Source organism: Monodon monoceros, unplaced genomic scaffold (genome assembly GCF_005190385.1).
Source record: "Monodon monoceros isolate NGI ecotype Baffin Bay Population unplaced genomic scaffold, NGI_Narwhal_1 Super_Scaffold_20, whole genome shotgun sequence".
Lineage (NCBI taxonomy): Eukaryota > Metazoa > Chordata > Mammalia > Artiodactyla > Monodontidae > Monodon > Monodon monoceros.
This window is the reverse complement of record NW_021703777.1, coordinates 31,018,500-31,043,888: the sequence shown is the minus strand read 5'-3', so window position 1 is coordinate 31,043,888 and position 25,389 is coordinate 31,018,500. Positions and strand designations below refer to the sequence as shown.

The following is a 25,389-nucleotide window of genomic DNA, read 5'->3' as shown; positions in this document are numbered from 1 at the left end:
CACCCAATATAGGAGCACCTGAATGCACAAGGAATAAGGCAAATACTAACATAAGGCATAAGGCAAATACATAAGGCAAATACTAACAGCCATAAAAGGGGAAATTGACAGTAACACATTCATAGTAGGGGACTTAACACCCCACTTTCATCAATGGACAGATCATCCAAAATGAAAATAAACAAGGAAACACAAGCTTTAAATGATACATTAAACAAGATAGACCTTATTGATATTTATAGGGCATTCCATCCAAAAACAACAGAATACACATTTTTCTCAACTGCTCATGGAACATCCTCCAGGATAGATCACATCTTGGATCACAAATAAAGCCTTGGTAAATTTAAGAAAATTGAAATTGTATCAAGTATCTTTTCCGACCACAATGCTATGAGACTAGATATCAATTACAGGAAAAGATCCATAAAAAAATACAAACACATGGAGGCTAAACAATACACTACATAATAACGAAGTGATCACTGAAGAAATCAAAAAGGAAATCAAAAAATACCTAGAAACAAATGACAATGGAGACATGACGACCCAAAACCTGTGGGATGCAGCAAAAAAAGTTCTAAGAGGGAAGTATATAGCAATACAATCCTACCTTAAGAAACAGAAAGCATCTTGAATAAACAACCTAACCTTGCACCTAAAGCAATTAGAGAAAGAAGAATAAAAAATACCCAAAGTTAGCAGAAGGAAAGAAATCATAAAGATCAGAGCAGAAATAAATGAAAAAGAAATGAAGGAAATGAGAGCAAAGATCAATAAAACTAAAAGCTGGTTCTTTGAGAAGATAAACAAAATTGGTAAACCATTAGCCAGACACATCAAGAAAAAAAGGGAGAAGATTCAAATCAATAGAATTAGAAATGAAAAAGGAGAAGTAACAACTGACACTGCAGAAATAAAAAAGATCGTGAGAGATTACTACAAGCAACTCTATGCCAATAAAATGGACAACCTGGAAGAAATGGACAAATTCTTAGAAATGCACAACATGCCAAGACTGAATCAGGAAGAAATAGAAAATATGAACAGACCAATCACAAGCACTGAAATTGAAACTGTGATTAAAAATCTTCCAACAAACAAAAGCCCAGGACCAGATGGCTTCACAGGTGAATTCTATCAAACATTGAGAGAAGAGCTAACACCTATCCTTCTCATCCTTCTCAAACTCTTCCAAAATATAGCAGAGGGAGGAACACTCCCAAACTCATCCTACGAGGCCACCATCACCCTGATACCAAAACCAGACAAGGATGTGACAAAGAAAGAAAACTACAGGCCAATATCACTGATGAACATAGATGCAAAAATCCTCAACAAAATACTAGCAAACAGAATCCAACAGCACATTAAAAGGATCATACACCATGTTCAAGTGGGGTTTATTCCAGGAATGCAAGGATTCTTCAATATACACAGATCAATCAATGTGATACACCATATTAACAAATTGAAGGAGAAAAACCATATGGTCATCTCAATAGATGCAGAGAAAGCTTTTGACAAAATTCAACACCCATTTATGATAAAAACCCTCCAGAAAGTAGGCATAGAGGAAACTTTCCTCAACATAATAAAGGCCATATATGACAAACCCACAGCCAACATCGTCCTCAATGGTGAAAAACTGAAAGCATTCCCACTAAGATCAGGAACAAGACAAGGTTGCCCACTCTCACCACTCTTATTCAACATAGTTTTGGAAGTTTTAGCCACAGCAATCAGAGAAGAAAAGGAAATAAAAGGAATCCAAATCGGAAAAGAAGAAGTAAAGCTGTCACTGTTTGCAGATGACATGATACTATACATAGAGAATCCTAAAGATGCTACCAGAAAACTACTAGAGCTAATCAATGAATTTGGTAAAGTAGTAGGATACAAAATTAATGCACAGAAATCTCTTGCATTTCTATACAGTAATGATGAAAAATCTGAAAGTGAAATCAAGAAAACACTCCCATTTACCATTGCAACGAAAAGAATAAAATATCTAAGAATAAACCTACCTAAGGAGACAAAAGACCTGTATGCAGAAAATTATAAGACACTGATGTAAGAAATTAAAGATGATACAAATAGATGGAGAGATATACCACGTTCTTGGATTGGAAGAATCAACATTGTGAAAATGACTCTACTACCCAAAGCAATCTACAGATTCAATGCAATCCCTATCAGACTACCACTGGTATTTTTCACAGAACTCGAACAAAATATTTCACAATTTGTATGGAAACACAAAAGACCCCGAATAGCCAAAGCAATCTTGAGAACGAAAAATGGAGATGGAGGAATCAGGCTCCCTGACTTCAGACTATACTACAAAGCTACAGTAATCAGGACAGTATGGTACTGGCACAAAATCAGAACTATAGATCAATGGAACAGGACAGAAAGCCCAGAGATAAGCCCATGCACATATGGTCACGTTATCTTTGATAAAGGAGGCAGGAATGTACAGTGGAGAAAGGACAGCCTCTTCAATAAGTGGTGCTGGGAAAACTGGACAGGTACATATAAAAGTATGAGATTAGAACACTGCCTAACACCATAGTAAGCTCAAAATGGATTAAAGACCTAAATGTAAGGCCAGAAAGTATCAAACTCTTAGAGGAAAACATAGGCAGAACACTCTATGACATAAATCACAGCAAGATCCTTTTTGACCTACCTCCTAGAGAAATGGGACCTAAAGAAACTTCAAAGCTTTTGCACAGCAAAGGAAACCATAAACAAGACCAAAAGACAACCCTCAGAATGGGGGAAAATATTTGCAAATGAAGCAACTGACAAAGGATTAATCTCCAAAATTTACAAGCAGCTCATGTAGCTCAATAACAAAAAAGCAAACAACTCTATCAAAAACTGGGCAGAAGACCTAAATAGATATTTCTCCAAAGAAGATATACAGACTGCCAACAAACACATGAAAGAATGCTCAACATCATTAATCATTAGAGAAATGCAAATCAAAACTACAATGAGACATCATCTCACACCAGTCAGAATGGCCATCATCAAAAAATCTAGAAACAATAAATGCTGGAGAGGGTGTGGAGAAAAGGGAACACTCTTTCACTGTTGGTGGGAATGTGAATTGGTACAGCCACTATGGAGAGCAGTATGGAGGTTCCTTAAAAAACTACAAATAGAACTACCATATGACCCAGCAATCCCACTACTGGGCATATACCCTGAGAAAACCATAATTCAAAAAGAGTCATGTACCAAAATGTTCATTGCAGCCCTATTTACAATAGCCAGGAGATGGAAACAACCTAAGTGTCCATCATCGGATGAATGGATAAAGAAGACGTGACACATGTATACAATGGAATATTACTCAGCCATAAAAAGAAACGAAATTGAGTTATTTGTAGTGAGGTGGATGGACCTAGAGTCTGTCATACAGAGTGAAGTAAGTCAGAAAGAGAAAGACAAATACCGTATGCTAACACATATATATGGAATCTAAGAAAAAAAAAGTCATGAAGAACCTAGGGTCAAGACAGGAATAAAGACACAGGCCTACTAGAGAATGGACTTGAGGATATGGGGAGGGGGAAGGGTAAGCTGTGACAAAGTGAGAGAGTGGCATGGACATATATACACTACCAAACATAAAATAGATAGCTAGTGGGAAGCAGCCGCATAGCACAGGGAGATCAGCTCGGTGCTTTGTGACCACCTAGAGAGGTGAGATAGGGAGGGTGGGAAGGAGGGAGATGTAAGAGGGAAGAGATATGGGAACATATGTATATGTATAACTGATTCACTTTGTTATAAAGCAGAAACTAACACACCATTGTAAAGCAATTACGCTCCAATAAAGATTTTTAAAAAAAAAGTATGTAGAAGCATATCTTTGTGGCTCTGGGGTCTGAAGAAAATTTCTTAAGCAAGACCCAAACAACATAAACCATAAGAGGAAAATTCATGGGTATGACTACATCAGAAGTAAAGATTTCAGCTCAGAACAGTTAACCTACATGACAGCACTGGGGAAAGATGTTTGCAGTGTCCAAAAATCAATAAGAAATTAATGCCCCAAGAAAGTCCTGCAAGTTGGCAAGAAAAATAGAGGAAACCCACATAGGGAAAATGTGGGCAAAGGATTTAGGCAGTTCAGAGGAGAAATCCAAATTGATAATAAGCATATGAAGAGATACTCACTTCACTAGTAATCAGAGAAATACAAATTTCAATTACAATGCTATCCACTTTAAAGTCATCAGATGGTCAAAAATTGGAAACCTTATTAATATCAAGTGGTGAAAGGGATGCAGGGAAATGGAAACCCTCCCGAACTACTGGAGGGAGGATCATCTATGAGGGGACAGCTCTGAGTGTGTTCCTAGCAGCAAAGAATTGGAGTCAACCAGGAGCCCATCGCTAGGACAAGGGCAGATGTGGTTATATGTAAGCTGTCAGCTGTCATACTTAGATTTACATACAACAACAAGGATGCATTGGAAAAGCATAAAGTTGGATAAAAGTAAGAAAGAGAATGAGATTTTTTTTTTTTTTTTTTTTTTTTTTTTTTTTTATGGTACGTGGGCCTCTCACTGTTGTGGCCTCTCCCGTTGCGGAGCACAGGCTCCAGACGCGCAGGCTCAGTGGCCACGGCTCACGGGCCCAGCCACTCCGCGGCATGTGGGATCTTCCCGGACCGGGGCACGAACCTGTGTCCCCTGCATCGGCAGGCGGACTCTCAACCACTACGTCACCAGGGAAGCCCCGAGAATGAGGTTTTTAGCACATTGCCTTTTGTAATTAAATACACACACACACACAAAGCAATACCATGTATTATTCAAGTACGTATATGCATATGTCTAAATAAAAACAGAAGTCGGGGGTCTGGAGTGGGGGAGATTGGAGCGGGGATCAGGAAGTAGGAGAGAAAACCATTATAAGATAAAAGAGGGGCCTTTTGGGGATTGATGATTGCATCAGAACTTGAGTAGAATTAATTCAACTCTGTGATCTGAAAGAGAAGAAAAGGAAGTAAAATCAAATTGGAATTTGGGTGAGTGAGAGATACCCTTATGGTAATAATCTTGAAATATTCTGCTTATATACCATATAATAAATCATTGATAAACTTAAATTCTTCATTATTTGTAATAGATTACTTGCCACGCACTTCCCAGCTGTCAGGATCCCAGGGCTGAACGCCATAGTGGGAGCTGTTTGTGTTCAAATTCTTTGCCCAACATAATCCTACAGAGTGAATGTAGCCATAAAAACTAAAGAGAGACTACTACAATATTTGAAGCAAAATTAGGAGAAAGATTTGGAAAAGGTTTGCAATGATTATTCTATAAAGACCGAGTGTGAATACTTCTTTATCCATATTTTATTTCTTCCATCTAATATTTAAAATCTTCCCCTTATATTTGTAGAATGAGAAGCAGAAATCTAAATAGCTCTCTAACATTATTTCCCTAATTTCCACAGCCTGCACCGCTTGGATGGATGTCAGACTCTAAATTCCAGATACAAATGAACAGGAGACAAAATCATTTTGTGAGATTCTAAAATGAAGTATTTCAGCGGAACACAGAGAAACAGTTAAACTTTGCAAAGCTGTGAAACTGGAGAGGGGGCTGTCCTCAAAATCTACCAACCAGAGACATGGAAGGAATTGCTTGCTTGAGATTCATTCGTGTCTCTCTCTCTCTCTCTCTCTCTCCCTCCCTCCCTCCCTCCCTCTCCCTCCCTCCCTCTCCCTCCTTCCCTCCCTCCCTCTCTCTCTCTCTCTCTCTCTCTCTCCCCCTCTCTCCCCCTCTCTTTCTCCCCACCTATTTACACCAAACTTGCCTATCAATTTCATCAAAGAGACACTGGAACAGATTTCCTAATCTGCCCCCACTCCAAATTGATCAGTTAATCTCTGCGTGCTTGTTAGAGAACCATGTCTTTTCCTTTCATGTTCTGTAGCCCCAGTGAACTCCCTTTACTGTGGTGTACTTCTCAGAGTCATCCAGGAAGATGAGCATCCCTTACACAAATGGATTTTATTCAATGTGAATTTGGACTTTTTTTTTTTTAGCACACTTAACGGCAAGTACATTGTGCCACCTCTTTCTTCTGGGTCAGAATTGAGTAGGTTTTTTGTTTCTTATTTATCTACTACTTGTCATTTTGAAATACGAAATTCTTGGTCTCAAGCAGGCTTGCTATAGACTTACTTTATTCATTTGCTTGGACGGTCAGAATGAAACCGGTGAATAACATGGATATTTCTTCTGGTAATTGACCAGGAGGCAATGTGTGCGCCTTGAGGCTGTGGCTGAGATCACTCTTTGGAGCTAAACTCATGAGCATTGTTAAGGACCAGAAGTACTTAGGAGGAAGTGGGGCCAGTGTCCTGGGTACAATCTAACTCCCTCTGAGGGGCTCCAACCACTTGCAGACCATTATCTCATTAGTTCTCAAAATATCCCAGTGAGGAAGAAGGGAAGGAAGATGCTAATGGTAATGAAATGCACTTTGCTAATGAAACAGTCACTTCCTTCGCCCCACCCCGAATCCCCAAACCCAGATGCAGAAACTGAGGCAGAGGGAGCTGAAATTGCTGGCCCAAGATGCCCAGAGAGAGTTGGCAGCAGAAGCGGGGCAGAGGTGGTGGTGGTGGGGATGGAAGGCTGCCACCCAGCAAGCTAATGGAACCGTTTTTCTTTTTTAAGGAAATGCAGAAAGAAGGGCTAAATGACTCATTCAGGATAACAGCAAACTTTTATTTCTAAACCAGCACTGGGTGTGAATGGCAGGAAAGTCAGAAATGTGCTGAGAGGAGGGGTGGGCACTGGGCTGAGATAAAGCCAGGACGGGCTCTCAGAAATGGGCACTTGGGGTGTAGCTGGCCTCTTCTGCTGACTCAGAAATTTGGTCCATGTCTTTATAGACACACACAGCACATATGAAATTGACCTCATTTGGTCTAATTCCTCAGATCTTTAACTGAGGCCTTTGAGGCCATTTTCTTAAAGAACTGCTTTGATAAAGACTTTCATTTTTAAAGAAGCTGATTTGGTTTAAGTTTCTTCTCTGCTTTAAAATTATGAGCCAACATCTTATCAGAAAGTGTTTTGAGAGTCACCTAACTTGTGGAACTCAGGGTCTCCACTCCCAGTACACTGCCCAGTCCCCAGCCCTTCTCAGAGGCCCCCTGTGTTCCTTTGCTTAGATTTCATGGCCTTCATGTGCTCTCCTCCAGGCTCTATGAAATCTTTCTCCTTTGCAGGAGGGGTCACTAAGATACAAACGGCTGGTAAGACATAGGTCAAGGAATGAATCTCTAATTGTGGAATTACAGGCATGTGTGAGAATTTGTGGGAAGAGGGAATTTTACAACATTCCACCAGGCAGCCTACTTGGGAAGGTCAACCCCATCAGGAAAAGATAGCAACGTGTTTGAAAAACACAGGTGCTGTTCTTTCCCCCTTAGAGTCAACTTACCCAACATGTTTAAAGTTGTTAATGTGAATGAATACACAGAGTTCATTTGCTCATTCATTCATTCAAGAGACTCAAAAATGAATTAAGTAATGGGCCTTAAAACCCAGGAGCTCACAGACATGTGATTGCAACAAATGACTGCAGCGCAAGCGGGTCATAAGAAGCATAATAGAGGTAGATAGAGAAAGCAGACATTTCTGGCATAAAAGTAGAGGTGTTCATGAGTTTAGAGATAATCAAAACTCAAGAAGACATTTATATGCTCCAAGTCCTAGGTGAAACAAGCAGGCATAATATTGAATGGAAATAAATATATGGTCCAGAATACTTTTTAAAAGACTGATGGGGCTTACCTGGTGGTGCAGTGGTTGAGCGTCCGTCTGCCGATGCAGGGGACACGGGTTCGTGCCCCGGTCTGGGAAGATCCCACCTGCCGTGGAGCGGTTAGACCCGTGAGCCATGGCTGCTGAGCCTGCACGTCCGGAGCCTGTGCTCCGCAACGGGAGAGGCCACAACAGTGAGAGGCCAGAGGACCGCAATAAAAAAATAAATAATAAACATAAAAAGATAAAAAGACTGATGGAATAATTTCGAGATCAAGGGTATCTGTTGATATGACATGGTTGGCTAGAGCACAGACCATGAGTTGAATGGCCTGTGTTCCAATCATGCCTTTGCCATTTGCTTCTTCTATGATCGTGGGCAGATTTCACCTCTCTGCTTCAGTGTCCTCTTCTGTAAAATGGAAGTAATAACGGGTCCTGTCTGAAAAGGTTGTTGGAGGATTAAATGAAATCGTACATTTCAAGAGCTTAGGGACTTGCCTGGCAAAAAATCAGCACTCAGTAGGATTTAACAACTATTATTATTACTCAAAAAGGGTTCTTTTAGAGAAAGCAAAAAAGAAAGATCTCAAACTTTTATTTTATAGCTTGCCCAGCTGTATTCGGCAATTTTCTGATAAGCTCACTAGATTGCACACTGCTCTCGCAGGGGACTAAGAGGCAACAAGGTAAATCATTACCTTTAGAGCTGATAGTCTGTCCAAAAAAGAAAGGGGTTGTGTCATCCCAGAGTTCTTGATCAGCAAGAAATGAAAACCTGGATCTGATTGGACACATACTGTGAGGAAGGCACATGTTAGGAAATCTAGAAAAGAGCCCACTGTGTTTCTGTGACATGTGACCTTTCCAGGGAGGACCACTCCTGACAGTGAGAGGCTCTGCAAAACGAACTCCTCCCTGCCATCACAACAGGTTCCAAGGAGGGAGGAAGTAGGGGAGTATTTAAAGACTCCAAGGCTACCTTGTGGACTGAATGAGCTCAGGCTTTAAAAAGACTCTTGCAGGGACTTCCCTGGTGGCACAGTGGTTAAGAATCCACCTGCCAATGCAGGGCACACGGGTTCGAGCCCTGGTCCGGGAAGATCCCACATGCCGTGGAGCAACTAAGCCCGTGTACCACAACTACTGAGCCCGCATGCCACAACTACTGAAGCCCATGCACCCTAGGGCCCGTGCTCCATAATAAGAGAAGCCACCGCAATGAGAGGGCAGCTCACTGCAACAAAGAGTAGCCGCCATTCGCTGCAACTAGAGAAAACAGCAAGGAAGACCCAACGCAGCCTAAAAAAGGAAAAAAAAAAAAGACTCTTGCAGAAAATTGAGGAAAAGCACACTACCCAGAGTGACTACAAGAGGCGTGTCAGGGAGGGGAGCTGAGGTGTGCAAAACACTCCAAAAGCCACAAAAAGGGCTTACAGCTGTCTCAGGCAAGATCAGGGAGGGAGAAAGAGACCCAGAGCTTGGAGTAGATGGTGAAATGGAAGCTCGACGGCCTAGTGAAGGCAGCGTTGGGCGAGACCTACTTCTGTCTGCTTCCTCTGACAAGGAGGAGGGTGGAACAATGCAGAGAAAGAATGAGCGCTGCTAAGTGACGGTGGAAGCTGATGAGCTTTTAAGAAATGTGCAGCTACTCTGAATTCAGATCTCAGGAATAAACGAATTATGCTGCAAATTACCGAGGCAAATTGCAGATGAGACTCTGAAGTTGTGACTGGTTGAAATTAGAAGAATATTAGAGACAGGGAGCTGTGTTAGGAAAAAAAATGCTGGCCGGCTTACAGGCATTCACTTTTCGAAATGGAGAGGAAGTTGATTTTACACACTATGGGCAGGTCAGCATGTTGTCCATCTTGGACTTGGTTATGGAAGGGTTAATTTGTGAGCACCTTGAAGAGAATGTGGTGATCACTGGAACATGGGGTGGGCAGGGGACGGACAAGAAGCTTTCCCCTCCCCCAACCTCCTCCTCCTCTTTCCCCATTTCCCTTTGGCATTCTTGGGCCAAAGTCCTGAGAAATCAACTGGTGAGAGAGAAACGTGGCAACAGAGTTTGTCGGTAGCTGTCACTTCCTGGGATGCAGACAAAATTCCAAGGGCCCACAGCCAACTACCACATCATACGCGGAACAAGGGAAGAAAGAAGCAGGGAATGTTCGGCTGGCAAGATGAAACGTTAGAGGCCACCTTGATTGGTCTCCACATTGGAAAGGCCGGCAGGTAAGAGCACCCGTCCACTCACTCTCCGGGACTCACTCACTTTTCAACTTGCCTGTGGCTGTTACCTATAGTAAGAATTACATTTTATATCGCAACCCACATAGGTAACTGAAATAATCATTCCAGAAAACATTAGTACTCTTACTATGTTCAACTTATTTCGATGTTTTCTGTTCTAGTCTGGCCTTGTCTAGTCTATTCCTTTTCATAAAAAAATGGTTGTTGAGCCTATAAATTGATTTCCTGACTTATTAGTGGGTTGAACTTCATAGCTTAAAAGTCCATGTCTTAGGGACTAGAGCTGGGACCCACAGATGGATGCTACAAGGTGCGAGTTATTGCTTCAGGATCACAAAGAACTTCTATCAGGCGGAGGTGACAAGAGATGACGTTTTGTCATCTCACAATATTCAAACTTAGGCTGAATGAAGGCGTGATAAGAGCAGTGAAGAAAGGACTCAAACATCAAATGGGGACTGAATTAAATCATCCCCCAGATCCTTTCTGTGTCTGAGATGCCGTGGTTGGATTAGTGAGTGCCGTAGTTGGGATTGGCTACTAAAGAGTTCCTGCCGTTTCAGGCCACATTAACAGAAGCATGGTGTACGTTTCTCGGGAGGTGAAGGAGGCACTGCTCCCTGCTATTAAAACTGCAAATTGGAGTATCAGAACCAGTCTGAGATCTCATTTGGAGATATACTCTTGAAGTTATTCACTCATTTGTTCATTTGTCCAACAAATATTTATGGTGTGTCTAGTACAGGCCAAGCACCGAATTGGGCTCTGGGAATATAAGATTGACACAGCCCCGGTCTAAAGGACCTCACTGTCTAGTGAGGAAGAGATGATCGTTCAATATATATTTTATGAGTGCCTGACTATCTGACAGTCACTGCTTTAGGGGCTGGGGATGTGTCAGTGCATCAGTGCAAATATTTAAAAAACCCCTGCCCTCATGGAATTTACAGATTATACACAACAAGCACACAAATAATCAATCGATTCTGATTGTGGTTAAGTACAGAGAAGCCAGAAAGGGTGCTACCTAAGCGCAGGACTCAGGGATGTATCCCTGAAGAAGTGAAATTAGAACTGCCACCTGAATGGTGAGTATTGCTAGTTACAAGGAGAGTGGGAGGGATGATTGGGAAGGGAACAGCAAGCATCTTGGATATGAAAGAAATCTAGGCTGCCGGGATGCAGAGGGGGAGAGGGGGAACTGACCCCACAAGGTCAAGAAGTGGGATTTGATCTTGGGAGCAAAGGGAAACCATGAGAGTGGTATGGAGCTACAGAGGGACACAGAGATACAGAGAGATCTAGAGATATAAAGAGAGATGGAGAGATGGAGGTGTACAGAGAGAGAGACAATGGATTTGAGAGATGTGTGGGATGTAGAATTAGCACGACCAGGTGTGAGGATGGGCTGGAAGGAGGAGACAAGGAAGACCCCTGTGTTTCTGTCTTGAGCAGCTCGTGGTGATGGTGGGGTGGGGAGGGAAGAAGTCTTATTCACGGAGATGGGGAGCAGAGGAGACGGAGCCGTGGCTGGGAGAAGACGAGGGCAGTTGGTGGCATCTTTGCTCATGTAGCTTCATGTTCTTAAAATACCACCATGCCACTTGTCTGCTGGGAAAACACCTGCTTCTCCTCTAACACCCACAAAGCCTGTCTTAACCCTCCTCTTTGCCAGACAGACACCCTTCCCACTCTGTAGCCCAATTTCGTCCCTTGCAAACTTTGATCACTGCCTCAACCACACTTCATCACATTTACTTGTTTGCCTATAATAATGAGTACTCGTGAGCAGTCTGCCAGCCAGGCACTGCTCTACACCCTTTACAGCTACTGCTTCATTTAATCCTCACGGCAACCTTTATGGTCAACGCCATTACTCCCTCCAGTTCACTGGGGAACTGAGGCACAGGCAGGTCTGGTAACTTCCCCAGCAAACGGGTCACTGCTTGTCCGGGCAGAGCTGGGATCCAAGAGCCCAGGCAATCTGGCTCCTGGGTCCATCCTCTTAACCACTGTGTGTATCCACTGTTTTTCACTGGATTATAGATCCTTGAAGTTCGGAACCACATAAAAGTAATTTTTTAAAGAAACACATTTTGAGAGCTTTAATGAACAAAATAAGAAAAATAAACACAAATGCAACTTATAAACAAAACAAAATGAGCAGTTATCTAGATCTTTTTTCCCTCCTACAAATCCTCCAAATTTTGTTTGAAAATCAAGGTGTAACTACTATCATAGAATTCTTGAGTTAGATCGGCTCCTACCACCTAGTTTTAAAGAAGAGGAGTTGAGGCACCTCCTGAAAGGCGAAATGCCCAAGGCTGGAGTGTGTGCGATGCTGAAGGGCAGGACCAGGTGCCACCTGTTTCTAATCGTGATTCCAGTGCCCTGGAGCGAGCGGCACAGGGAGGCCTCCTCAGGTGGGTGTTGCACCCTGCCTGTAACCTGCTCTCAATCTGGGTCCCTTCTTCTCCTCTCTGAACCTTTTCCTGCAGGCACGTGGGCACTGGAATGTAATCTACATCAGGGTGGGGATCCTTGTTTTGTCCACTGATGTACCCCGATACCTGAAATCAGCCTGCTGCACCATCTACTCTCTAAGTACTGGATGAGCCACTGTTTTCTGAACATATGCTGAGTTTTCCTGACCCCAGGGCTTTAAACAGGAGTCATGCTAAAAAAAAATGTTAAAGAAAAGAAAAAAAAACCCTCTTAATTCTCTCCAACTCTCCCAAACCTATCCCATTCTTTAAGTTCAAGTTCAAATTTCCTTTTGTGAAATCTTTCTGAAATGCTCCCTTCCCTTCCTCTGAATTTCTACCATGTCTCTGTGTATTTTTTGTTGTCGCTTGGTGATGAGAACATTCAAGATCCAGTCTCTTATTTTTTTAGAAAAAAAACCTTCCCAGTGCCCAGCACAGCTGCTGGACCATCAGAAGTCCTTAAAAAGGTTGGTTAGGGTGAATCAATGATATGAAAACATTGTTCACACGTTTTAAGAGGGGTTGGGATTGCTGACGTGATCCAAAAGTATGGGGTCAACAAAATTTCTCTATAAAGAGACAGAGAGTAAATATTGTAGTAGTCTTTGCAGGCTGGGAGGTTTCTGTAGCAACCACTCAACTCTGACGTATAGTGTGGAAGCAGCCACAGAAAATATGAAAATGAATGCATGTATCTCAATAAAACTTTATTTGTGGATATTGATGTTTGAATTTTGTATAATTTTCAGGTGTCATAAAACACTAATTAAAATAATAAAAAAAAGCTATTTAAAAATGTGAAAACCATTCTTAGGCCGCAGACTGTAAAAACCAGGCATTGGGGTGAATTGGGCCTTCGGGCCATAGTTTGCCAACCCCTGCTCTGGACAGAGGCCTGGACCCCATGGTAGAAGTGAGTTTTGATTCCATGGAGTTCATGTCAGCCTCATCACCCTCAACAGGAGGGGCTACTCATGTCCTAGCTGCTCTCATAGGAGATTTCCAAGCAGAGGTCTGGGGATTTTCCGGGAGGATATAGAGGAGACACCCACTGGGCGACTGGGGCAGGAGGTGTGACGCGAGATGACCTCTAAAAGCCCTTTCCTCTTCTCTATGAGATTCCACACAGCAGCTTCCAGGGCTTTGAAGTAAAACCACAGGAGCCAAACTGATTGGAGGGAAGGTCATTCTGAATTAGTGGAAAGGTCTGAGTTATAAAATGGTTTATAAGGAATGATGCCTCATTGCATTCAAGGACATTCGGCAATCAAATGAACACTTAACAAAGGGCTGTCAATAATCCATTTGAATTTCTCTTTGTATTTTTCAAAGTGCTTTCCAGTACATTATCTCCATTGATCCACCTAGGAACCCTAGGAGACAGACAACCCCATTTTACGGGCGAGGTCAGATAGCGCTCGGTCTGAGATGGCTCAGAACCAGGTCCGTGCTGCTCCATGTAGCCTGCACCGGCTGCTGCTGGAGACAGAGAAATGACAGCTTTATATTTTGTATCGAGGGTACTCTATAACGAGTCTTAAGAATCTCATTTCTTTTTTAATTAATTAATTAATTTATGGCTGTGTTGGGTCTTCGTTTCTGTGCGAGGGCTTTCTCTAGTTGCGGCGAGCGGGGGCCACTCTTCATCGCGGCGCGCGGGCCTCTCACTATCGCGGCCTCTCACGTTGCGGAGCACAGGCTCCAGACGCACAGGCTCAGTAGTTGTGGCCCACGGGCCTAGTTGCTCCGCGGCATGTGGGATCTTCCCAGACCAGGGCTCGAACCTGTGTTCCCTGCATTGGCAGGCGGACTCTCAACCAATGAGCCACCAGGGAAGCCCCAAGAATCTCATTTCTATTTGTATGAAGAATAAATATTCCTAACTCATGCTTGTTTTTAACCCCTGAGAATCTACTAGAAACATGGCCACATACCCAGATGAGCATGTAGAGTCTGTCCAACTATATTAATAAAACGTCGCAAGAGTTCATTAAAAGCTGACAGGCTAGAGAACTGTTGTTCACCTGCTCCCTTAGATCAGGATGAAAAAGGTGTTTCTGCTCTGAGACCTCACACGGGGAGCTGAATTTTGCCCTCATACACAGCACGAAGGTAAACGTCCTTCCCAAGTCTGAAGGGTCAGAAATGCATTTTGAATTAGAAAGACTTCTGAGGGTCCCGAATTCTTCCTTCTGGTAAATTAGTAGTTTAGAGCGTTAGAAAGAGCATCTCGCACACGGTTGGGAATCTGATCCAGTTGTCTTGTGGTGGTTTTCCTTCCTCCCCGTCCTGGAAAGTGTGACTTGGGAGGAGGGCGGGCAACACAGCAGCAGCTAGCCTGCAAGTCCTGGTGATCTGGGGGATAAATCTGCTTCCCCCCCCCCGCCTCAACATGGGGCTCTCGTCAGCATTTTCCTGCCAAATTAGGCTTTGGCACAGCTAAGGGTGCCTTGGCAAACTTTTAAAATTTCCCAAGAGCAACTTCCTGGTTCTTAATTAGGCCTTTTATTCCTAGATGTCTATATTTAACTGTGCTCTGTTAGTGCTGACCCCTTTTGGATACTGCCAAGAACTTGAGGGAGGTGGCCGCCGAGTCTAGACAGGGCAATTATTCAGATAACTAAGTTCTCCAAACCTTATTCTTAAAGTAAGACACTCTAAGGAACGGTTCCGTTATCCAGTGATTCCTCGTTGAATTCATTAGTTAACTGCTCTGCACCTTCCTTCCCTTTGCCCAAGGAAGCAGAGAGCAAACCCTTCACCCACGGAGGGATACAGGCCAGCTCTGTCCGGGTCTCCCCCGTGAACTTGGCAGATGGAGGACAGAGCGGAAAAGATGGAGTGAAGAAGGGGCCTAGATGTTCTCAGCTGTGCACCAGGAAACTGCAAGAATGTCCATTCCACCCTTGTTTGTAAAAGAGAAAAATCGAAAATAACCTGAGCGTGTATCACAGGAGAAATGGGTCTATCTATTGTGGTACATTCATTCATATAAGGGAATACAATTCAGCTGTGTGAAAATGAATGCACTAGAGTTATGCATGTGGATAAATCTCAAAAACATATTGCTGAGTGCAAAAAGCAACTTGCACGAGGATACCTGCTATATGAAAACATTAGTAAAAATTTAAAACATCAATGATAATTATACTGTGTATTATTTATGAATGGCCTATACAAAGTACCCACATTTAAAAAATTCATAGTAAATCAAATTAAAAAAAAACTCCAACAGATCCATTTTTTTTCTTTTTAAATGAAAGAAAGAAAATACATGATAATGCCACATATTAAGTTCAGGAGAGTGGTCACCTCTGGGGAGGGGACAAAGAGTCAGTCTGGGCAGGGTTCACAGTCTTCTGTTGAGTCTGTAGTGTTTGTTTTTTTTCAGCTGGGTGGTAAATTCATGGGGAGTTTCCATGGTATTATTAGCTGTACTTTTTCGTGTGCCTGGAATCGTTCATTAAAAATGCAGGGGGTCTCAAAGGAGAGTTGGGGCCTCTGTTTGTTGGGGATGGGGTGGAGTGACAGGAAACATCTCAGGAGAGAAGAGCCTATGGCTTCTTTCCTCGCTGAGCTGTAGTCAAGTACCCTTTTAGGAAAACAAGAGTGCTTCTGGATAGCTCTGGATGGAAGTGCAGAGAACAAGATTCTAGAACCAGTTCTGCCTCTCTCAGGATCTGAGAGATGGGCAATGAGCCCTTGCCTTTCTCAGGTCCCTCCTTTGGAATGGATCTTGCCAATTCTAGCTGTCTTTGGTTGTTGGAAGCCTTCCCGAGGCAGCCTTGTGGAGAGTCAGTCCCACTGGTGTTGGCTGCTCGAGATACAGGGTGGGGGTGGGCGGAGTGGGCTTATAAATACTGGACAGAGTTGAGTTAATAATTTGCTTACATAACCCTTTGTGCCTTGCAAATGACCCTGGGGAATAATTACATGGATGGAGAGGGTTTTTGTTTGTTTTATTTTGTTTTTTGCTTTTGTTTTGGAGAATTTTGAGCATACATAAAATTAGATTCTACTACCCCTATTTTTAAAAGTACCCATCAGCCAGCACCCAAAACCATAAACTTATGGTCAGTCTTGCCCCAACTATCTACTGACCCACCCACTAGGACTTCTCATATCATTTTGAAACAAATCTCAGACAAAAGACCAGGTAATAGGCAGAGTTCTCCAGAGAAAGAGAACCAATAGGATATCTGTATCTAACATCTTTCTATATCTATCTATCTGGATATATTTTAAGAAATGGGCTTGTCCAATTGTGAGGGCTAGAGCTGACATTGCAATCTTGAACCTAAAGTCTGCAGGGTGGAAATTCAAGCAGGGTCTCTTCTATATTGGAGGCTTGAGGCAGAATTGCTTCTTCTGGAAATCTCAGTATTTGGTTTTAAGGGCTTCAACTGATTAGATGAGGCCCACCCACATTATGGAGGGCACTCAGTTTTACTCAAAATCTACTAATTGAAATGTTAATCACATCTAAAGAATCATCTTCACAGCGACATTCATATTGGTGTTTAACCAAACTGCTGGGCACCATAGCCTAGCAAAGTTGATGCATAAAATTTACTATCACGAACTATTTTATTAGTAACTATTTCAGTATGTATATCAAAAATAAGAACTCTTTTTTTAAACAACTGTAATATTATCACACAAGATAAAATTAACCATTATCTTAAAATCATCATTAATCATTCAATTAAATCAATGTTTAACTTTCCAGTTGTCTCATAAATGTCATACTTTTTATTATTACAATTTATTTTAGTTAGAATCCAACTAAGGTCTACACCTTGTGATTGGTTAAGTATGTGTTTTACATCTTTTAATTGACAGGTTCACCTAATATTTCTCTTTCTTCCTTGCAATTAATTAAAAAAATATTATTTGTCCTATGGAAGCTCTCACAGTCTGGATTTTGCTGGTGGCATTCTCTCAGTGTCATTCATTATGTTCTTCTATCCTCTGTGTTTTTTGTAAGCTGGTAGTTATACTTAGAGGCTCAACCAGCCATTTAAAGAGACATCTTGGGACTTCCCTGGTGGTCCAGTGGTAGAGAATCTGCCTTCCAATGCAGGGGACGCAGGTTCGATCCCTGGTCAGGGAACAAAGATCCCACATGCTTCAGGGCAACTAAGCCCATGCGGCACAAATATTGAGCTCGCACGCCTCAACTAGAGAGCCTGCATGCTGAAAACTACAGAGCTCATGCACCCTGGAGCCTGCACACTACAACTAGAGAGAGAAAACCTGCACGCCCCAACTAGAGAGAAGCCCTTGTGCCACAACTAGAGAGAAGCCCACGTGCCTCAACGAAGATCCCCCCGCCGCAGCTAAGACCCGATGCAACCAAAAATAAATAAAGTAAATTAAAATAAATAATAAATCTTAAAAAAAATACATCTCTGCATAATTTTAAGAGCTCACTGAAAAATTCTTTATTACCCATTCTGCAAACAAAACAAAACAAACAAAAACAATATGCCTCTCCTATTAGCTTGCTGAGAGCTAAAATTGTGCTGCTAGAAATGATTTTGTTTTAATTCTCAATTAAAAGGCAATACTCCTAGAAAAGGGAAAACTTAATTAGATTTTTATTCTTGAGTATAAATGCTTTTATGAAGTCCTTTTCTGAGCCAGTTTCTGAACGTGAGGGAGGAGAGAGGGATGTGGGCGAGAAAAATACATGGGCAGTGGTGTGCATTTCATATCCAGGGGACAGTGGTATCACTATCGGGACACAGTCAGTTCTAATGGGGCTCAGCCTTGGCTATGAAGCATTTACTGTGCTATGGACACCCTATTCAGTGCTTTCAAGCAATTATTTTGTTTCAGTCTTATAAGAACTCCGGGAAGTGAGTAGAATTTATAGCCGTTTTAAAGATAAAAACACTGAGGCTCAGCCAGGCTTAAGTAACTGGTTAAAGTTACGTGGCTCGGAAAGGCAGCACTGAGGATTCCTGCCCACATCCCTAGCCCCTGTGCTCCTTCCACTAACCCGTAGCTGCCACCGCCCCCACCCTTCATTGCTTCCAGCTTTGGGCTGGCTTGACAGGGGAGATGAGAGGTGGCCCCCCAAACACGGGTGCTTTCCCATCTCCAGTGTGGCCTGTTCCTGGACACATTCTGGGGCTCGTGCCCAGGGCTGGGTCATTTCAGAGGGCATTCAGGGATCTGCCCAGTGATCTCTGAGTAACAAGACTGTTCTGCTTCCTTTTTTTTTTTTTTCCGCCCTTTCCTGGGAAAGGAGATGGGAACGCTATCTCTGGAAACCCAGCCTGCTGATTAGACAGAAAAGATGCTTATGACTTCCGTGGTGCTCCCATGAGTCAGCCGTATTTTGAAAAATAAATTGTATTTGTTTAGTGCACGAATGAAATTGTAAGACTAACAGGCATTTTTTTTTTAAAAAGGCAGTCTCCCAGAATTCCATCACCCCAACAAAATCAGCAGTCTCCTTTTCTTGGCGTTCCTTGTCAGCCCCTGGCTGGACGCACATGCTGGTTCGGTTCCTCTCTGAGCCTACGGAACAGCTGGAAGGAGTGAAGAGAGACAGATGTGCCCTCCTCCTTCTCCTCCGATGCCCGGCCAAGTTGCTCAACCTGAAGCATTAACCTGTAAGACTCTGCATCTCAGGAGCCAAGGAGAGGGACCAGCAGAGCCTTATTAACTTACAGCTTCCTCGTTTTCTTCTGCTGGCCTCTTTGAGAACGCAGCCATGAATCTTCGTAAGGTAGCTCTTTCTTTTAAAACCAGAAAAGGCAGCTCAAAACTAACAAAGGTAATTGAGAAAGGAGAAGGAAAGTGCCGAGCAAATCTGATTTTCCTTCACACGGACATAATCCCAGCTGCAGCTTTTATTCCTGGGTGACTACAACCTCATTATCTAGAAAAATGTGTTTTGTAGGCAACCTCAACATTCTAAGACAAAAGCAAGTGTGTGGAACCAGTTGAACCCTGGACCACTTTCAGCTGTTTATTCATATTATAGCTGTTCAATGCATGCCTGAGGTAGACCACTGCTAACCTTGATCAATTTTGTGCATATTTCAAGAGTTAAGTTATGCTAGGCACAATCTCGGGCTTTAGCCAGCTAAGAGGAGGGTGAAGTTCATTTACTCTCAAGACCTATGTACTGTAATACCTTTGAGACATCCTTAAGGAGAAATGCAACAAGAAAAAGAAAGTTAAGTTTTTGAAAGAAGTCATTTGTCTTTAGCCGATTTCATCTGGGTATGACACGGGTTGCTGCAGACATAAAACTGTCTGGAGCCTGGCTTCAGGGTTTAGAATGATAAAATATTCATGGCGTATAATTTTGCATAATTTGTTTAGCTACCAAGACATAATTTAGTTATTTGGTGCATGAATCCTTCAGAAGGCCTAAAGAAGAGAAAAACGGACTTTAGGAAACTAACTCCAGCTTTGATGCAAAGATAGACAAGATGAGCGCATCCTGCAGTGCCCTGTGTTCTCAACACACACACACACACACACACACACACACACCATCTGCCTATATGATTCTTCCTACTGATCCTTAGCGTTGTTTTATCAGGCATTTTACATATATAGTCACCTAGATCCGTTCTGCATGTGATTGCTTATGAACCCAAAGGAAAGAGCTACAGAACTAGTCTTCGATTTCAGCAAGGTGCATTTAGATTATAAAATCCCTTGATCATAAGGCCGATGCAATAACAAACATGATAACTGATTTATTCAGAGCACTAATAACTCATCTCTGTGTCCAGTGCTGTGCGAGCACCGATGGGTGTATCTGTCAGAAGTGGTCCCTGTCCCCGGGGCATCTCACGGCTCAGTTGAGACAAGATACATAAACAAGAAAAACCAGAGAACAACCAGCTCGGAGGCATTGTTTAAGCAAGCACAGGCTGGTGCGGCAGAGCCCTCACACCGGAGATGCAGAAGAAATGCAAGAAGAGAAGATGATTGTTCTCTGTACCCTTATTGCCCTGCCCAGGTCGCGCTCCTGTCCCCTCCCCCCAGATCCCACGCTGTGACGTGGGCCCCCCATCTCCGTGTTTGCAGTCTGGCCCGTTCCAACCCATTCTCCATATTGAAATAGTAGAGGGTCTCTCTAAAGGCAAATCTGACTACGCCATTTCCCTTGAACTTGAGAAAAAGCCCTGTAGCTTGGTGTACAAAGTCCAACGCCCCCGGCTGAAGGGCCTGCCTTTGCCTCAAAAAATCAGCCTTGCTTCCTTCCCACCTCAGAGCTGATCTTCTCTCCACTTGCCCTGTCCTCACCCCCTTCCTCCCCAACCTCCAATTCCTCTTCCATTTCAGCAAAGGCTTTCCCCCTTCTAGGAAGGCTCCTCTAACTCCCTGAGCCTGGGCTATGCTCCCTACTGCCCCCAGGCTCTGGAACTTTCCTCCCGCCTACACTCTGTACAGACCATCTCAGAGTCAGTAACTGGAAAGCAACAAAGTGAGAAAGAGCTCTGAAGTCAGACGTCTGGGTTTGAAACCAAGACCCATCATTGACTCGTTTTGTAATCTTTCTTGTTGTTGTTGCAATATAGTTGATTTACAACATTATGTTCATTTCAGGTGTGCAACATTGTGATTCAATATTTTTACAGATTATACTCCAGTTAAAGTCATTATAAAATATTGGCTGTATTCCCTGTGACTAGCTTTGTAATCTTAAGGTAATTTGTTTATGTTCCCCGTGTCATCATTCTTTCATCTGTAAAATGGGGATAATTATGGTATCTACAGTGAGGGGCTACTGTGATGTACAGATGAGATTGTACATGTGAAAGTACTTAGACTGGGGCCTGGCATGTACTCAGTCCTCTATAAACGTTAGCTGTTTTAGGATAATGCTTGCTAATTAAGGTAATTGCAATGATTTGCGATATGTATACATATATGTATAGACATGCAGATATATATACATACATGTCTATAACATAGAATGTTGTGTTATAGCTAAACGATCTTAGCTATTACTGTGACAGTTACTGGTTTGTATCTCCCTCAGCACTGTAAACCCCTGCTCCCCCATTGAGCAAGCTGCAGCAACCGCTCCCAAGGGCTGACGATAAACACCTAGCTTGCCTGTACCCCTCACGGTCTGCTGTTTGGGGGGACTCTCTTCTAAAGGGGAAGGGCAGGGGCCAGGCTGGTTTGTGACTGTGTCTCTGGTTCTGAGCATGGCGGCGCCTGGGATGGGCTCGATGCTTAATAATTATTTTATTAATGAATGGATGTACTGAGTTGTGTAAGGCTTCTTACAGGAACAGAATTTTTGACAGAGAGTGGAAGAAAATGTAGGATTGGGTTTGTCAGAGGAAAATGGGGAACCTGCCCGTGGGAACAGCATGAAGGGGCCAAGGAGCAGAGTGTGCGTGGGGTCAGGAAACGGCACCTGCATGTCTTGTGCTGTTCAAATCGTTTTCTATGCACACGTCACTTAAACCCGTACACCCGGAGTGCCTGACTGGAGAAGATAGCTGGTCTATTAGAGCGCTGAATGCGGGGCAGTAAAAATAGAGATGGGGAAAAGCACAAAGGAAGAACGGTAGAAACGAGAATTCTACATGTAAGCAAAATAGCTTTGATTGCAAAATGACTACCATAAAATTGTAATTCCATATGAATTTTAAAACTAACCTTTTACAGATTATAACAGTAATACATATTCATTGCAGTGAATTTGAGATGTGCAGAAAAGCAGACAAAAAATAAAAATTACCCATAATCCCACCACCCAAAATAACCACATTGATGTAGTTATGCCTCTAGGTTTTTTTTTTGCCTGTGCACGTGTACATTAGTGAATATAAAATTTTGCATCTTTATCCCTTTGTTGTCAGGAATAGCCTCGTCCAAACCCCTCATCCTGTGTTTAATTTTGCTTCATCGGGGTCTGGGATTGCAGACAGGTTATTACAACTGGGGCCTGAGAGCAGTTAGAGAAAAGTCTGCTCCCTGCTGGGCCTTTAGTGGCTGGGGACGGGTATCTCCCTGCTGGGAGAGGCCATGGTCACTGTCAATGTACAACTATTTCTAGGTAGCCCCTGGCTGGTGTCCTGCTGTGGATCCTGAGATGACACCCCTTCTACGGCCAGGCCCGTTGGAACTCAGCTTGCTTTGCCTGCCTCTCTCAACCTTGACCTTCTGGCCAGTGGGCTCAACTGTTGGACTTTTTTTTTTTTTTTAACATCTTTATTGGAGTATAATTGCTTTACAATGGTGTGTTAGTTTCTGCTTTATAACAAAGTGAATCAGCTACACGTATACATATATCCCCATATCTCCTCCCTCTATCTGTTGGACTTTTGAGTTGGGACTAGTATGATCTTGGTGGGGTCATAGAACCTCTTCTAGGTTGTGATGATCCAGGGCCTGGACTTGGCAGATGGATTCCGTGTGTGTGTGTGTGTGTGTGTGTGTGTGTGTGTGTGTGTGTACAAGTGGGCGCGTGGACTCAGTGTTAGTTCTTGTCTGCCCCTGGCCTGTATCATGGGAGTAGGTTGAAGTTACCGCCCCCATCCCCTTCCCTGCACAGGCTCCCCTCCTGGACCACCCAGTGATTGGATAGAGATGAGACCAGGACTCCATGCTCAAGACAAGAGTTCACAAGGGTGGACTGATTTCGGAAACAAGGGCGCATCCCAGATCTCACAACTGTGATGTCTAACCTGGACTAGCAGCTCTGCTTCTTTGCTCCAAGTCTCTGTGCAGTGGGTTCCAGCTCCTAAATGATCACGGGGCTGAGGTCACAGTTTGTCCTGAGCCTGGGCCACGACTGAGCTTGGGGTGGGCCCCTCGGTGAGAGTCAAAGCACCGCAGGATTGAGGGGAGGAGGGCTTCCAGAGCAGAGAGGCAGCCCACTCTCAGCAAGAAGGGGTGTTAGAAATTATAATCCGCCTTCCCATGCAGTGTGAGGATCCCTTCTGTAAATCTCCTGGCAGAAGATCATGTAGACTCTCCTTGGACACATCTGGGGATGAGGGGCTCACTCATCACTCAGAATGATGGGAAATTCTTCCATATTAAGCTGAAATGTGTTTTGGGGACCATCCATGCAGATGCCCTAGTTCTGCCCTGGGAGTGGCGGACAGCAGACCTGGCTGGTCCCTATGGACATGTGGGCAAACGGTAGCTCCATTTCTCCTTCTAGGCCAGGAGTGAGCTTTCTGCCCTCCTCTGAGCGCCAGCCTGGCAGAGAAGTGAGGCTGGGATAGATGGGATCCAGGAACAATATAACTGTTACCAACTCTGGCCACAGTGGAGGCGTGGGGTTTGCTTTAGGCAAGCAGAGGCAGGTGTGGGATAAAGCCCCAAGCCGGGAGCCTGGCAGGACCAGAGAGACAGAACACTTTCATCCTCTGGGTGGCCTGTAGCCCTACTGGATGAGGCGCTTGCTAAAATCAGGGGTGACTCCCTCCTCTGCATCAGGCCTAGTAGCTGGTTCTTTTAGTAATAAACCATGATTTAAAAATTTCATGACTCCAGGAGATTTATATGGAACAGCCCTTCCTCTCCTTTATTCTCTAGGCAAAACAAAATGATACAATTATTTAGCTTGTTTGTTTCTGCCTTCTACTTCTGAGTTAAAGTTTTTTCATAGGTCTCAGCAAGCTTTAACCCCTCCCCTTCTGTTTGGGAGGTGGACACACAGCCTGTGGTCCCAATGGGACGTTGGTTTCAGAGTATCTGACCCCTTTTATCATCTTTAGGGCAGAAATAATTGGTGGGTGTGGCATTTTCTCACAACCCATTACTTCAGTGAAGGGTTTCCTGGGCAGGTCACTCCCTGTTCTTTTGTAACGATATTAAACAGTAAGCAATTTTCCAACTGTGATTTCTAACATTAAATTTATATATAGACCATTTATTGCAGTAAAATAAAATTTAGCCTTCAGAGATAGCATACACAAATTTTGGTGGGACTCTAAAATAGTAGTTAAAAGTTTCAGTCAGTTACTTACATCACTTTCCATCTTTTCCTAAGAGGGAATTAAAACATATGGTATCAAAGGGGCATCAGACCACACTGAATAACTGACCAAAGGCCTCCTGGAATGCTATCAAAATCTGACTGCAGATGGGATCAAGCTAGAAACCATACCATCCAGACTAAGAAAGGACAGTTCCCAGCTAAGAGAAAAAAGGGACAATTCTATTAAAGATCAGGTGGATTGATTTTATGAGAGTGGCAGTGAGGAAGACTCTGGGCTTTGGAGCAGGAATCAGAATACCTAACTTGGCTGTCAAGAAAGATCTTCTTGAAGACACATTGGAGGACTGGGGGCAGAGAGACCATTTATGAGGTGTGTTAGTTAAGCTACAGGTTAGCTGCTGTAACAATGAAACCCCAAAACACAGTGCCTTAAACAACACAGATGTGGTATCTTATATCCTGTTTGGTGTGATGGTTACATGGGGACATACAAATGCCAACACATAGTGAAGAGAACCCCTAAGATCTGTGCATTTGGGGGGCATTAATTATACCTCAGTTAACAACAAATAGACATTCATTTCTCTTTACCACAATAGTCCAGAGGTGGGTAGCTCAGTTCTGTTTCCTGGCCAGTTGGCTATTGTGAACATGTAACTCCATCTCTGCTGTGTAGTAAGAGGGATGAGGGTGGAGGAAACCCAAGGCAAGTGGCTCATCTTTAGGTGGAAGCTGACTTGGAATTGGACACATCACTTCTAGTCATATGCCACAGGCCCAGACTGGGTCACAAAGTGACGGAAAAGCTTGAGAACTACAGATCTGAGCTGAAAAGCCATGTGACCAGCTGAAATTCCAGAGAATGGAGGTCTATCCGAGTACAGTGGCAGAATGA

General features: G+C 43.3%; 1 long non-coding RNA gene across 1 annotated transcript in view; it reads right to left on the bottom strand.

Moving 5' to 3' along the window:
- The window catches only part of LOC114902906, a 44,964-nt gene extending 37,059 nt beyond the window's left edge, over positions 1-7,905 (bottom strand). Inside the window, exon 1 of the long non-coding RNA XR_003795623.1 lies at positions 7,839-7,905. This is a non-coding gene — a long non-coding RNA (uncharacterized LOC114902906). The remainder of the gene's footprint in view (positions 1-7,838) is intronic.
- Between the last annotated feature and the right edge of the window lie 17,484 nt (positions 7,906-25,389).